This window comes from Dipodomys ordii, unplaced genomic scaffold, assembly GCF_000151885.1.
Source record: "Dipodomys ordii isolate 6190 unplaced genomic scaffold, Dord_2.0 Scaffold204, whole genome shotgun sequence".
In the NCBI taxonomy this organism is placed as follows: domain Eukaryota; kingdom Metazoa; phylum Chordata; class Mammalia; order Rodentia; family Heteromyidae; genus Dipodomys; species Dipodomys ordii.
This window is the reverse complement of record NW_012267420.1, coordinates 1540093-1555940: the sequence shown is the minus strand read 5'-3', so window position 1 is coordinate 1555940 and position 15848 is coordinate 1540093. Positions and strand designations below refer to the sequence as shown.

The following is a 15848-nucleotide window of genomic DNA, read 5'->3' as shown; positions in this document are numbered from 1 at the left end:
AGTCTCACTAACTTTTAACCCTGATTGTTCTAATCCACAATATTCCTTAGCTCAGGCTCTGGAGTAGCTGTCATTAGAGATGTGAACCACCGGATCCTCTGGCTTTTAAGGAGGTATAGTTAGGAGGATGGTTGTGTGTGCACCAGCTGGAAAACTGCAAGAGCCTGTTGGGGAAAATAACCTAAAGCAAAAGGGTTGGTGGTATCAAGCGACAGTACTTGCTGTGTCCCTTGGTTCAAACCCTAGTACCACCCATGACTTTAATGACTTTATTTTCTTTCGTATCAGAGACTGAAACTCGATACACGCTGATTTTTGCTTTTGTTTGGCTAAAAACTAGTCTGCTTTGCATACATGGTCCCAGTCTGTCAAAATAATCTGTGGAACACACACACACACACACACACACACACACACACTGATTACAGGAGCAGATAATTATGAGCAGTCCTAAATTCTCCAAACACGATTAGATAGTAAGGACAACCTTAGGACCGACACTTGGGGACACAAATCCTTGGAGTGTCCACAAACCCAGGAGATCCAAACCAGCGCTTGTCGTCAGAGGTCAGGAGATTCCCATGGTCACACCCAGAAAATTCCTTAACTTCCCCCCCTTCCCCGGTTACCTCTGGGCAACCTGGAGTGGCAGAGGCGGGGGACACAGGTGGACGATCGCGGATGATTAGCCTAACCACGCGCACGCGGGACAAGTGCACAAACGCGCGGTCTGGTCTCCAGCGGGGGTGTGGGGTGGGTGGGGGCGGTGTGAGCTCCGCGGTGACGAGTTTGCAGGGAGGGCGCGCTGCGCTCCGGGGGCGGGGCCGGGCCGCCCCCCTCCCGCTCCCCGCGTCGCTGCCTCTGCCTGGCGGAGCCTCAGCCCCGGAGCTCAGACGCGCCCCGCATCCCCGCGCACCGCACAGGCGAGCGGGAGCCTGGAGCCCCAGATCCCAGCCGGGCGCGGCGAGGCTGTGCGCGCAGCGACCTGGCTGGCCCCGGCCCCGGCTCCGCCGGCATCTGTGAGCGCCCGCGGGTAAGCCAGCCCCTCGTGGGCTGGGGTGGGGTGGGGGGGAGACGGAGGCGACCGAGCCATCGAAAACGAGGTTACGTGCAACTTTCCCCTTTTCCGCCCGACCGGCACAAAAGCAGATGTCCGCTTTTGCTCGGTTGACCACAGCCTGGTCAGAGCGCGAGCCCGGGCACTTCGGGGGTGGGAGGGGCGCGCTCCGGTCGACAGACCTGACCGCGGAGCTCGGCCACTTGGCACGAAAGGCGGCCCCCGGTGACCTCCGGTTACAAGTTGCCCTTCGCGCCCGCAGGGCCACGTCGTTTTCCTTTCCCAAGCCCCGGGCAGCAGCCGGCGGCCACCGGATCGGCAGAGATCCGAGTTCTAACCGGCTCTGCCAGCATCTCGCCCTGTGGCTTCGGCCAACTCACCTTACCCTACCGGTTTCCCTCCATTCTTCGATAAATCGGTGGGTGAGTCAACCAATGACCTCAGGGGTCCCCTACTGCGATTAGATGTTTCCCTGGCCCTAAGACCCTGAAAGCAAAAGTGGGAGGCCAAGGGGAAGGTGGCAGCTGAGAGACCCAAGCAGAGGGCCCGGGTCCTAGCTGCTGCGACTACTGTTGCTTCCAGCCCTCTTGTGGAAGGTCCTGAGATGCCTTCCTGGTGGAAAGGACAGAGATCGCTGCCCTGGCCCGCTTCCCAGACCCCCGTGGCCCTTCCTCGGTAAGGCTGAGATGGCAGGGTTCATCCCATCGTCCTAACTTTCTCCAGGAGAAAGCAGCTCATCTGAACTTGGACGGAGAGAGAGTCAGGCATCTGAAATGGATAGGTACATGGGAAACACTCAAACAAACCCCGGAGTAAACTAAGACCTGGCAGGTGGTTATGATTAGCCGGTGTCTGCAGGTGTAGAAGCTGGAGACGAGAGGCTGATGAACACGCACACAGATGTTCACCCTGAAACAAACAAAAGCTGGAAACAAACAAAAGTGGCAGGGTATTGGGTTCAACTTACTCTTGAGTGTTGGGTTTCTCTTTATGTACTTTTGAGATAAAAAAATCCGTCTGCCCACTTTACCTCCCTTACTGACAGTACCACACCTAGGAACTTGAATATAAAAAGCTCAGAGTTTGCATTATTAAAATGGGAACTGAGTGTCTATCAGCATCGCAGGAGGCCCTGGGATGGATGCCATATGTTCTTGGACAGAATTTTAAAATCGTTGTTTCCTACTAGTGTGTCAGACACTTCCAATACTTATGTCAAGACGGTCCATTTTCTAAAATAAAATGTACTGAAAGTTCAAATCATTCAAGTGTGAAGAGAAGTATAATTTCGAATACAATGAAGAAAGTTTTTTCGTAATTGCCTGGTCTTATCTATACAAATTTTTTTCCACCATGTTATGAGAGGCTAATGCCGAATATTTTAAAAAATGGGTCAAATTTCATTTTTATTTGAAGACCTTTCGCTTTTCTTTAAGTCATTGTCAGCATATGTTTAGATCACTGGTGTATCAGTTTAATTTTCCTAGTAATTTTTATTACTACTTAAAGGCAAATGAATTTTTAGAAACTTACGAGTGAGTTATAGAATTATAGTAGCTTAACTACTATAATTAAACTACTACTAAAATCTAGTTTTAGTGTTTGTTATTTTTTTAAAATCACTTTGTTCTTTCTCTCATGTCTCTGTTCCCACTCTAGCTTCAGGAAACCACTGATCTGTTTACATCTCTATAGATTGTCTTTTCTAGATGATTCAAATAAATGGACTAGCATATGTTGCTTATGGATTTGTTCACTTAGTGTAATGTTTTTGTAGTTCGTTGTAATATCAATATTTTATTCCTTTCAATTGCTAAATAATTTCCTAATCTATGGACTTACCTTATTTTTCCCATGCACCAGTTTGTGGAGATTTGAATTCTTCTCAAGTGTGGCTCTTATGAATCATGCTGCCAAGAACTTTTGCATGAGTGTCTGTGAGTTCATGTTTTCATTTCTTTTGGGTCACTACTTAGCCATGGAATTTCTTGATCATACGATGAATTTATAACTTCTAAAAAATGCAAAGTGATTTTTTAGATATAAGTCACATGTTTAGGAAAATGTAGAAAATGCTAGGGGAATAAATGGTTCCCAGTGTATCATCTATGATTGGTTGCAAATGTATGTAGAGCAAGGATTGGGGAAGAAAACATGTTCCTTCCTTTCAAATTATGCATTCAAGTAAAGCAAACAACTTTAAAAGAAAGTCATATAAATTTCAGTAATATTTCTTGCTAATGGTTTTTTAATGCTAAATGAGAATGAATCAGGCTTAATCAAGACTATGTTTCCATGAAAATTAGATGGTGAGCAATTTGAGAGTTATATTTTAAGTTGTTGATGAGACACAGTTTTAATGGCTTGACAGTGGTTTTCCATTCCTTCAGTGCAAAAGTTGGAATTAGGAATAATACATTCTTTTCTGAATAGCAAAACAAACAATAAATCCCATGATAAAATATTTTCTTTAACCATGGTCCTGTATAAAGGGCATTTAATCATATCCTATTAATAGATTTGTAGACTTAAGGGTCAAAGTTCAGTTTTGACTTTATATATAAAAAATCATATATTAGGGATATATCCAGGGTTGCAGCTTTCTTATTTTAAAACTTCTCCATTAGCACTTGCTCTTCTAGATCCCGTTCGTCTCGAATATTTTCATATGCTTTGTGTAGGCGTCAGATATCATTATCAGTTAACAACATTGCCTAAAAATTTGGTCAAGCTCCCAATTATGCCTGTAAAGCCAAATTTAATTATTCTTTTTTTCGTTTTTAAATAGTTGTTGAAAAACAAACATGTTACTTTTTACTCAAGTAAAATATACTTCACACCAGCTTTCAGTGACAGATAGCAGTTTGATGCTATGTATAGCAGATATGATACATGCTATAAATTTTACAAAGCAGAGTAGATGCATATTCTTCAGTAACTCCTAATATTAAAAACATAACTGTGTCTAAGAGTTGAGTCCTTTCTTGGGGAAGAGAGTTCAGAGATGTAGAGCTAAGAATGAAGCAATTTGGACTTGCACATGTTCCTAAGCAGGATGAAGCACTATTAATCACCTAGAATCCTCAAGGAATTAGAAATGGACTTTCTCAGACAGAGAAGAGGGTCAAAGGAATGTAGATACTTTGAGGTAACATGGAGCCACAGCAACTTGAAAAGTTGTTTTCTGAGGGGAGGAAGGAAGCAGAAAAGCAGGTACACAGTATAAATGCAGCTTGATGCCTTCCTGGACTCTTCCTTCTCCTATTCTCTACTTCCTTATAAGCCCTAAGACGTGCTATGCAGATCAAAGAGAAACCCTGTCTCCACAGAATCAGCATGCTTACAACATGCTTAAGTAAAAGTTTTCATTTGGTGAATGAAAACAAGGGAGAAATTGAGGTTCAGTGTAGTAATTCTGAAATAAAACCATAGAAATCTAGAGAGTCTGCTCACATGTCATATTTAATATTTTAAAAATCACAATATGATTTACATCTAGACTAATTTCTATAAGCGGAGGTAATATGTCTCAAGAAGAAAATGTCATTCCCAAATCAGTGTGTGTGTGTGTGTGTGTGTGTGTGTGTGTGTAAAAGATGGCTTATAACTCAGCCAATTATATTGGTTCATTATGTTTGTTTATTTTTCAAAATGAAAATAAGTACTTTTATTATGGACCTCTGGAGCCAGTTATAATATTAAATCTCAGCAAAATACTGAAATAAGGCCTTTTTGTTTGCCTTTCCCAAAGAGGCCTTGAAACCTATTAGAAAGCCAGATTATAGGTATGATAGGTTTTTTTTCACACTTTGAAGGTTTGTAAAGAGTCTATCAAATCAAAATAAGAAGTTGCACCCGACGCTGCTTCCACAGAAATCACTCCACCTTTCAGTTCCTCTAGCCCTGAAAAATGATGTGCATCAGAAAACCACACATTACAGTACAAAAGCAGAACTTACTATATTAGTGAAAAGTTAGACAAAACAAAAAACATAGGTAGATATGTCTTTCAAATACACATGCTCTTGTGGGGGTTAAGATTTGAAGGACATTTAATGGACTGCTGCCCAAGACCAGTGCTTTTGGGTTCTCATATAGATTCTAGAAATATTAGGACCTGAAAATAACTGGGCATGATGACAGCTGGCATGTGACATTAGGAAGAGTAGAGAGTGTGTGTTATATTTCTCAGATTGTTGTTTTGAAATTGTGAGTTGGTGTTATTTATGAACATGACAATTTGAGAATGGGAGCAGAGTATACTGATGAGTATACTGGATTATCTCTTCCCCAAATTTTGTCTCTTCCTAGAATGTAAGAACGAGAACTTCTTTGAAAATAAGAGATTCCTCCAGTATAACCAATTCTAACTAGTCCTAACTGATTACATTTGGTGGATATTACCAGAAGCTGAGAATGAGGCATGAAATAGATCCTCTACTGAGGTTAAAAGAAGGATCCAACCATGCCAACTTCTTAATTTTGGACTGCTGGCTTCCTGAATGGACTGGAAAACAAAAGGGAATTCCCTGTTGTATTAAGCCACGTCGTTTTTCATAATTCATTTTAGCAGGCATAGGACACTATTATAGTGGTTATTAAGAAAGATAATAAGTAAAGGAAAAGTCAGAGCATAATAACCAAGAAGCAGTTGTATGAGGAGCTTAGTGGAAGTTGATTTAGTTATTAGCATGTAAGAGGTAAGGATGAGACTCCTATGATAAGAATGTAGAATGAGAAGAGAGTTTGTAGAAACTAGAAACCTAGGAAATGAGTTCCCATGAGAAATTGGAAAGAGCATTGTCATAGAAACAAATGCAAGGGAGAGTAGCTATTTTATTTCTTTCTGTAGAAATACATTTATGATAAAGAAAAAGGGAAACTGCTATTCACTGTGCCACAAACTAGATGCTCTCATGTATTTCATTTACTCTTCAACCTATGGAGTTGATTTATGTCTCTGTTTTCCAAATAAGTAGAGGAGGAGAATATCTATTCATAATCATTTCATTGAAAGTAGCAGAGCTGATATGAGAAGCGAGGTTGGAAGGCTTTCGATCATTGAACCCAAGAAAATAGGCAGATCCTTTACTCACACTAGACGTGATGAAAAGTCATTGCTGTGAGTGGCATGCACTGAGTGCTCTTTCTCAATGTCAGTTTGTAAAGATCATTGAAAAAGGTAACATGGTAACTTGGGTGCCACATGAACTGTTACTGCTGTTCTCACAGTCCTACACTATTGAAGAAAACCAGTCATTTTAGGGGTTGCATTCATATGTACCATATGGATTCCACAATGTGGAGATGAGAACAGTCTATAATAGTTGAAGAGTGGCAGCAGTTTTTATTCATTTGCCTTTGGGAGGGATCGGAGAAAGTTTTAAATGAAGTGAGGAACACATTTCCCCAGATTAGAACTGGCACATCTCCCTCAGATGTTTAAGGAATTTGCCAAGGTCCATATTATATATAGTTTCTAAATTCCCATCAACTTTGAAACATATGATTCAGATCTTTGTTTTTATGATTTGTCTAATCATTCTTTTCTCTTTTTCATTTAAAACCATCATACTGTTTGCTGCCTCTCCCCTGAACCAATCTTTACTTTTTATTCATCTTTAAATATGGGCAGGGAAACTATAACCTCTCTGAACAACACCTTAATAATAACAAAATTGTATTAAAAATTCATCATATCATGTCCTCTGGAGCAACTGTACAGTCACAATAAACTCTCTTGTCATCTCCCCTTTTCCTTACTCCTGGAATTTGACTTTCTCTTGCGTGTTCTATTTCCTCTGAACCAAATGGAATATTAAATATTGCTTACTATTCTGCATTTTATAAATCTCATTAGGGAAAAGGACACACATTATTCCTCTGTCTTCTTGTTCTGATTCTGTCCTGTTGAGCTATCTGATTATAGCATCTTCCATCATTACACATCCCTGTCACCTGCCCCTACCTGGAGAAATCATTTCACCTCTGACAATCTTATCCCTCACTCTGTCCTCAATCTGGGCAATTGATGTATATATCAACGATCCCAGCTTCTCAACCCTTGGACCTCCATAACTCCAGTAATATTGACCTTATCCTATAATTTCTGTAGTCATCCCTTGAGTTGATTAACCTAGTCAATATTCTTCATTTTCTGAACTCTCAAAATTTGCAACTCTGTACATAGTGACATGGTTTTATTACAGTTTTTATTTTTGTTATACAACAGTCTAAAGATTTATCCCTACCCTTGTGTTTGGCTTTATTTGAGTAACTACTTCTTTAACCTTTCTGTTTTTAACTCTGTTTGCTGCTTGGAGGAAGCTGTCTCCCTGTGGTTTCTATCAGCACAAGTCAAAGGAGAACTTAAGAATTCTGTGTGCGTCTGGCTAGTCCCTCGCCATATTCTCTTCTACCAACCCAACCAACCTCAAAACATCCCCACCACTTGAATCTTTCATGATCCAGGAATAGTCCTTATGATACCAAATATCATGACCAAATATATTGGTTTTTCCAGGGACGAAAGCACTTCCCATGATGCTATGTGGAATAAGGAATTGACTTAAACACCAGCCACTTTTGAAATTTTAAATTTACTTTTTATATGCCATTTGTAGGGGCCTTTACATTTAAGTGCTGTTGTTTTGTTTTGTTATGCTATTTTTTGTCTTCGGTAGGTTGTATCTATATCCTCTTTCTATACCCTTTCATTTTGTACATTGAGAAACTGAGAGCATTGAGCATATTTAAAGAAAGAATATCCTAGCAATCCATGATAGAAAATCCACATCGAATTGACAGAAGGAGAAAGGAGGAAAAATTTAGATTTATGTCATTGATATGCCAGCTTTCAGTCAGAGCAGGGTTTTTCAGAACCTAGTTCTTTCTACTTCTTGAATCTGCTCTTCTTAACTTGGTTTTGTTCTCAACCTCTGTTCAATAACAAAATTGATATGGAACCATTCTAGAACTAACTTCTCAAGTACAAATTTAAAGGAAAGTGTATGTCTTCAGTAGCAGTTGCTAGATGGACCAACATGTATCAGAAGCCCATGCTTGATGCAATTTCTGCGACAGGGAAATGTAATAAGCTTGTGGCAGGCAAGAGTCATCAACCACTGTGTTTACCTGCATTTGAAATTAATTTGTCAGATCTGGTCTCAATGCCATTTTTTAAAATAACTGGATCTAATGGAGTGAGAATAGAGGAGGGAATGCTTCCAAAGGGAATATTTGTTTCCATCCTCCAAACTGGTGACAGATGGTTTAAATAAAGTAGAAGCATATATTGGCTCTGATTAAGGTTGTAGGACAGTCTTAGGTGGAAAAACTGTGAGCATTCTTAGAATATATGTCTTGATAAGATTTATTGGACTGAAGACCAGTATTTTTAATATCTTGATTCTTGGCTGTATTCTTTGTCATTTAAGTTGAAAAAGAAGTATAATTTGTTTAGATAAATATCATTTATCATATTTCTCCTTAATTATTAATTGATTTTATTTTAAATTCACACCATTTAAATATTTATATATTATTTTGAAGAGAAATAAGTAATAAAGAGGGAACCTTTTTCCCATATGATTTGCAATTAACATTTGAGAAAATATATAAACATGTGTTTTGAAAACAATTTTAGGGAAAATATCCCTAAAGCCAGAAATTAAAAAAGCTTTATGTGAAACTAACTCATCTTTTAGTCATGTGCCTCTGAGAATCTATTTCTTGAGATTTAGGATTTTTTTCTCAGCATATTTTCACCACTATGAAGGAAGTGATTTCAGTTCTTCATCTGTCTATCTTTTTATTTATCTATAATGCATATATATATATATATAAACAGGTGCATATATTATTCTAAATAGCATCTATAATTACATTTTTTTGGTCAGTTGTGGGGCTTGAACTCTGGGTATGGGCTCTGTCCCTCAGCTCTTCAGCTCAAGTCTAGCACTCTACCACTTGAGCTACAGTGCCACTTCCGGTTTTGTTAGTGGTTTATTCAAGTAAGAGTTTCATGGACTTTTCCTGCCCTGGGTGGCTTTCAGCTTCAATCCTCAGATCTCAGCCTCCTGAGTAGCTAGGATTATAGGCATGAGCCAGTGGCACCTGGCTTATAATTACAAATTTTGATGCTATATATAATGGCTAATGATAGATATTTTATGTAAGTTTTTACAGAATGCTGTAACTTTTCATACTTGAGATGAAAACATAACTGAATTCCAACAAGCAAATGTCTATTAAAAAATCCTCCTGCATTCAGGGCTTTTCTTTTTTTGTTTCTGCTGCTGATGTTGTTTGGTGATAAAGTGCTGTAGAACAGGAATGAGTGAGACTCCATCTTTCCTGTAGTACATTTAGACTTCTGTCTGTGTGGGGAGGTGAGAGAAGATAACGCATACAGCTGTCTTTTGAGGCAGAGTGCAGTAGGTCCTGTAGAGGAAACAGAAAGTGTGGTAAGGTTTTTGAAAAACAAAATTAGCTTTGAGGTTAATCAGAAAGACTGCATGGAGGATGTGCTGGTTGGGATGGTTCTTAGATGTCAGGAGAATTTCAGTGAGTATTCTTGAAAGGCAGAGCAGTAACAGCAGAAGTACAACTACAGGAAAGAAAAGGACAGAGCTGTGAAGAATGTAAGGACTTGGAGGAGATAAAGAGTAAAATGTTAATTCCTAAGTATTTTATTTTTGAGGCTATTGCTTCTCAGATTTCAGCCTCCCTTTTCTTGTTGTTGGCATAGAGTAAAGATACTGATTTTTGTGGGATAATTTTATACCCTGCTACTTTTACAGAGTTTTGGATCAGCTTAAGTAACTTGGGAAAGGATTCTAAGGGGTTCTTTAAATACAGGACCATGTCATCTGCAAAGAGGGAGAGTTTTACTCTTTGCCTCTTTGGATCCCCTTTATGTTTGTCTCTTGCCTTATTGCTCTGGCTACGAATTCCAACACTATAATGATGAGGAGTTGAGAGAGCAGACATCATTGTTTTGTTACTGATTTTAGAGGAAATAGTTTTAACTTTCCACTATTAAGTATAACGCTAACTGTAGGCTTGTCATATACAACCTTTATTATGTTGAGGAATATTCCATGGATTCTTAGTTTCTCCCAAGCTTTCATCATAAAGGAGTGTTGTATCTTGTCAAATGCTTTTTCCATATCTACTGAGATGATCATGTCATTCTTATCCTTGCTCCTATTGATGTGTTTAATTATATTAATTGGCTTGTATATATTGAATCAGATTTGCATTCCTAATGAATCCTGCTTGATGATAGTATATGAGTTTTTCGATTAGTTGTTGAAGTCAGTTGGCCAGAATTTTACTGAGAAGTTTTGCAACGATGTTCATTAAAGAAATGGATCTATAATGCTCTTTCTTTGATTGGTCCTTGTTTATTTTTGGGATGAGGGTTATGCTGGCCTTATAGAAGGAGTTTGGTAGTGACTTTCAATTTCGTTGATGAGTTTAAAGAGTATTGGAGTGAATTCTCATTTGAAGGCCTTATAGAATTTGGTGGTGAATCCCTCTGGTTCAACATCTCTGGCCATAAAAATAAATGCAAATCAAAACTACATTGAGATTCCACTTCGCCCCAGTTAGAATGGTCACTATCAAGAAAACAAATAACAACAGAAGGGATGTGGCCAAAAGGGAATGCTATGACACTGTTGGTGGGAATGTAAACTGGAAAGCAGTATAGAGTAAACATAGAGTCCCCCTATGATCCAGCAATCCCAATCCTGGGCATTTACCCAAATCATTACAAACAAGGCCACACTAAAGCTACCAGCACAACTATGTTCACTTCAGCGTTATTTAGCATAGCTAAGATATGGAACCAACCCAAATGCCCCTTAGTGATAAGTGGATCAAGAAAATATGGTATATATACATAATGGAATTCTATGCTTCCTTTAGAAAAAATGACGTTTCCCCATCCAGAAGGATATAGAAAGACTTTGAAAAAAATCATATTAAGTAAGCTGGACTCAAAGAAACATAGGTCCATGGTTTCGCTCATTTGTAAAAATTAGTATATGTCTAGGTTAGTCCTAGCAGAGGATCACAATAGCTCAATAGCTATGTACATAGGACCATATAAAATGATGCTATTTAAAATGAACTCCAAGATATGGAAAGAAGAGTTGTTGGTTTTTAATGTACTGTGTGAAGTTATTTATTTTTTCTTTCTTATTTTTCCCTTTACTTTATCCTCTGTTATCACTGTTTTGGATGTTGGTACTCTGTATTATATATATATATGATTTGGGGAAGGAAAGGGGAACAGCAAAATGGTGAGACAAAGGACAAAGGATGAACCAATTAGACAGTGATACTCACAAGACATTATATGCAAATGAACTTTACAACTTGGGAAAAAGAGGAGTTGGGTGCGGGGGATAGAAAGTGGGAGAAAATGAGGGAAGGGGTAACACTGTTTGACAAAGAATGTACATAAGTACATTGTCCTTATGTAACTTACTTATGTAACTGTAACCCCTCTGTACATCACCTTTACAATAAAATATTATTTAAAAAAAGAGTGAAAGATAGATTAAGGCTATAGTTCTGGCCTTAAATTCTAGATGAAGACTTTAAATTTGTAGCTATCAGAGCTATCTATCTATCTATAGATATTAAAAGAATATGATACTCATAAGCAGAACCAGTTTAGTAATAAAAGATTAATTTACTGCTGATTGTACAAACTGTTATTGTCAAGGGGCTGTTGAGTATATAAAGAAAAAAAACAAAGCATGATCACTCACTGTATTATTTACAGAAGTTGCTTATCTTTTTGCTTTTTTAGTTTATTTCTAGCAGACTGATACTACTATTTTCTGGTTGCTTTGTTGTGGTGTTGTGGTGATTAATGATCATCTAAGAATCAGTACTTTTCCTATCACTTACAGTATTTCCCCTACTTGTGACTATTATTTTTATCTTAAAAGTTGTCTTTCCAGGCATGGGAGAACATACTTATAATATCAACCACTTGGAGGCAGGTAGATTCAAACAAAGCCTTTGAGTCTAGTCCAGGCAAAGTTTGCAATACCTTATCTCAAAAATTAAATAAATAAACTTGCTGGCATGTGATTCAAGTGGTAGAGTGCTTACTTTGCAAGCTCGAGACCCTAGTACTACACAGGAGGAAAATAAAAGACTGCCGATATATGGTTAAACTGGTTCTGAAAGTTACCTGCAGATTTAAGATTAATACTGGAGAGAAAAAAGTATTTACTTAAAAAAAGATGTTATGATTATGCTGCAATGTAAACAAGTAATGGTATGTTTAAGTAGTGTAGCACTTCCTGAGTTTAAACACAACAATGGTATCTAGTATTTTAATGTGTAAATCATATTTTCAGATACACTCTGCCAAGTATATTGTCTACATATCCAAATTTTATTTATTTATTTTTTATTAATAAGTTTTTATTGTGAAAATACCATACAGTGGGGTTACAGTTATTTGAGCAAGGTAATGAGTAAATTTCTTATCAAGCATTGTTGCCTCCTCCTTTGTTTTTCCCCTACCATCCCTTTCCTCCCATCTCCACAACTACATTTCCCTCACCACCAAAGTTGTAAAGTTCAGTTTTCGACATAATGTCTTGTACATCTCATTGTTGCAATGGGTCCACCTGTATCCCTATTTAAACAATTTGTTTTTTCCCTTCCCCTCCCCAAATTATACCAATATCAAATACAGTAAAAACAGGGGTTATACCATGGAGGAGGGACATACAAAGCAACAAAACAATTACCTTATAAATATGTTAGAAACAATAGCAAGAAAGGAAAACCACTTGAGTCCTTATCTTGGGGTTCATTTTGCCTAACATCATCTTATGACCATTTCTGCTTGCCTCAGACATACTAGTTTCTTTGGGTCTGGCTTACTTCACTTAATATAAATTTTCCAAGTCTTTCCATTTCCTAACAAATGGGGCAATGTCATTCTTTCTGATGGAGGCATAGAATTCCATTGTGTATATATACTACATTTTCTTGATCCATTCATTTACTGAGGGGCATCTGGGTTGGTTCCATATCTTAGCTATGGTAAATAATGCTGTGATAAACATAATTGTGCTGGTAGCTTTAGTATGGTCTTGTTTATGATCATTTGGGTAAATGCCCAAAAGTGGGATTGCTGGGTCATAGGGCAGCTCTATGTGGAGTCTTTTGAGGAACCTCCATACTACTTTCCAAAGTGGTTGAACAAGTGGTATCTCAGTGTTGTTTTGATTTGCATTTCTTTTATGGCTAGAGAGGTTGAGCATTTCTTCTTGTGTATTAGCCATCCTTCTTTTCTCTTCAGAGAAGTTTCTCTGTAAGTCTTTAGCCCACTTATTTGTCAGGCAGTTGTTTCTTTGAGGATTTGTTGTGGGGATTTAGTTCTTTGTGTTCCAGGTATATTTTAGATATGAAACCCAAATTTTATCATGTAGTAGTTATTACTGTCTGGCAGTCATGTATTTCCAACACTAATGTCTTTCCAGTTGGAGAAAGATGACCTTATTAGTACTAGTAAATGGAATCCATAGCTCAGAACAGACTAAGAATTCTCTCCAGGTTTCTTTTTCTTTTTTTTTGGGGGGGGAGGCTAGTCGTGGGGCCTGAACTCTGGGCCTGGGTGCTGTCCCTCAGCTCTTCAACTCAAGGCTAGTACTCTACCACTTGAGCCACAGTGCCACTTCCGGCTTTTTTCTTTTTGCTTATGGTGGTGCTGAGGAATTGAACCCAGGGCCTCATGCATGCAAGGCAAGCGCTCTACCACTGAGCCACCTTCCCAGCCCCATCTCTCCAGGTTTCTTAACATGGACAGGATCATAATTCAGATTTCCACTGATAAGAACTTGTGTAGATTGATTTAACATAGACAATCAGATTAAGTCTAATATGAAAATATTTATTAACAAGATTGTTTAAGCAAATGCAGGGAAAAAGCATGAAAATGGAGGCTTCTATGACTCTATAGCTTCTGAGGTGGTGAGAGAAAGGGTTGAGTGGCTTTGTGGAATTACCCTTGGCTAATATATTCATGGTCTTTTATGCTCTATTGGCTCCTGTTCTAATTTAATTTTTCTATTAGCTCTTTGCGGGAGACAGATGTTGAGGAAATTCTGTGTTTTGAATTTTTAACAGGTTTTAAATTATGATAAGTTCTTTTTGGTTAGCTGTAAATTAATTTTTTATTCTACTTTCCCTACTCTAGCTGCAAAAAATATTACTGAATAAACTATGTTTACAAAATTTGTTTTAAGAGCTGCTGATTGAAATGGGAAATAGTCCTCCTTGCAAGTGATTCAGGTCAGTGTTTGGTCATTATCTGAATATGTAGCTCCCTTGGGTTTTATGTTATTATGAATTTTATGTTATCATAAAAGGAATGTGGGCTGCGGTTGCAGTTCAGTGGTGAATTCCCAGCACCACCAAAAAAAGAGGGCTAGGGGTTGGAATATAGTCAATCTCATTATTTTAGCCTTTTTACTGAATGAATTAAATCACTATGGGAATATTTGGTTGTTTACACTATAGTGACTCATTATGTTTTACTAAGAAAACCAGGCCAAGATTAAGGAGATTGAATTTTACTTTCAGTTTTGAATGAATTACTTACTTTCCCATTCTTGCTAGGTGCTGTCACTTAGAACATAAATGAGGTTAAAAATGAAAAGAAACTAAATCCTTGTGCAGTTTACAATCTGCCTTAGGTTAAATTGTTGTTCACTGATTTTAGTTTACCATCTCCTTAGTGTTAAGGAATGAGCCAGGTCCAAGGGAGATCAAGTCACATAGAATATGGTTCTTGAAGACCAAAGGCTTAACGGCAGATGGATTAATAGCTGGAAAGCAATGTGAATCAAGTCATCATAGCAAGATGAATTAAGTATGAGCATGCTGAGGTATGTTTATAAGTAATCATAAAATCAAGGATAGATGCTCAAAGGAGGTGACATTATTGCCAGGTCTGAAGGATAACCAATAGTTTGTAAGGCAAAGGGATGTATCTTGAGAAGAGGAAAGAGCATAGACATGCCTGATGTGTTTCAGAACTGTGAAGCATTCATCAGAATGGAGTGTGCATTCCACAAGACAGCAGCAGACATGTCTGAAAGTTTCACAGGAAATGCACATGAAAGTAACACGTTAGAACTAGTCAGCTCTTATAACGAAGGCAAAATCCTGCTTTTAGGATTTCATAGCATGCTAAAAAATTCTTAAACTTGATAGAAGGTCTTGAATCATGAGAGTAATGGAATTTTATCTGTGCTGTGATATACTGGCTGAACGCCCATGTGCCTTTGCGAAATGCCTCTGAGAGGTAAGGAACACTGGGGACAATGTGGCAAGGCTGTACTTAGGTTTTGAAGGTGTTCTAAGATTTGTTATGTGTTTGTCTTCTAAGGTATAAATCAGATGTGAATGGAAAATTATGGCTAATTTTAGATGTGTTGAATTTTAGGGTGTGGAACTGTGTGGGATGTTGAAGTTGATGATGTAAGCATGTGTTTAACCATAGATAAGAAGTAAAGGGCCTGACTAGAAATGCCTGAAGTAGGTTACCTTTCTCTCTCCTTCTGTTTTTCTTTCTCCAATCTTCTCTCTTTTCCTCCCTTCCTCCTTTCCCCTTTTCCTTTCATTCCCTCCTACCTATTTACTTTATCTCTCTTTCTCTTTCTCTCTTTCCTTTTCCTTCCTTCCTTCCTTCCTTTTTCTTTCTTTCTCTCTTTCTCTTCCCTCCCTCCCTCCCTCCCTCCCTCCCTCT

General features: G+C 38.4%; 1 protein-coding gene across 4 annotated transcripts in view; it reads left to right on the top strand.

Moving 5' to 3' along the window:
* The first annotated feature begins 876 nt into the window (after window positions 1–876).
* The window catches only part of Pkib (protein kinase (cAMP-dependent, catalytic) inhibitor beta), a 96467-nt gene continuing 81495 nt past the window's right edge, over window positions 877–15848 (top strand). For 3 of the 4 annotated variants that reach the window (XM_013035121.1, XM_013035118.1, XM_013035120.1), the window contains exon 1: window positions 877–1033. The gene's annotated coding sequence lies outside the window, so the exon portion shown is untranslated. Of the gene's footprint in view, window positions 1034–2920; window positions 2995–15848 lie in introns of all 4 variants that reach the window. The other variant, XM_013035119.1, reaches the window with a different exon arrangement.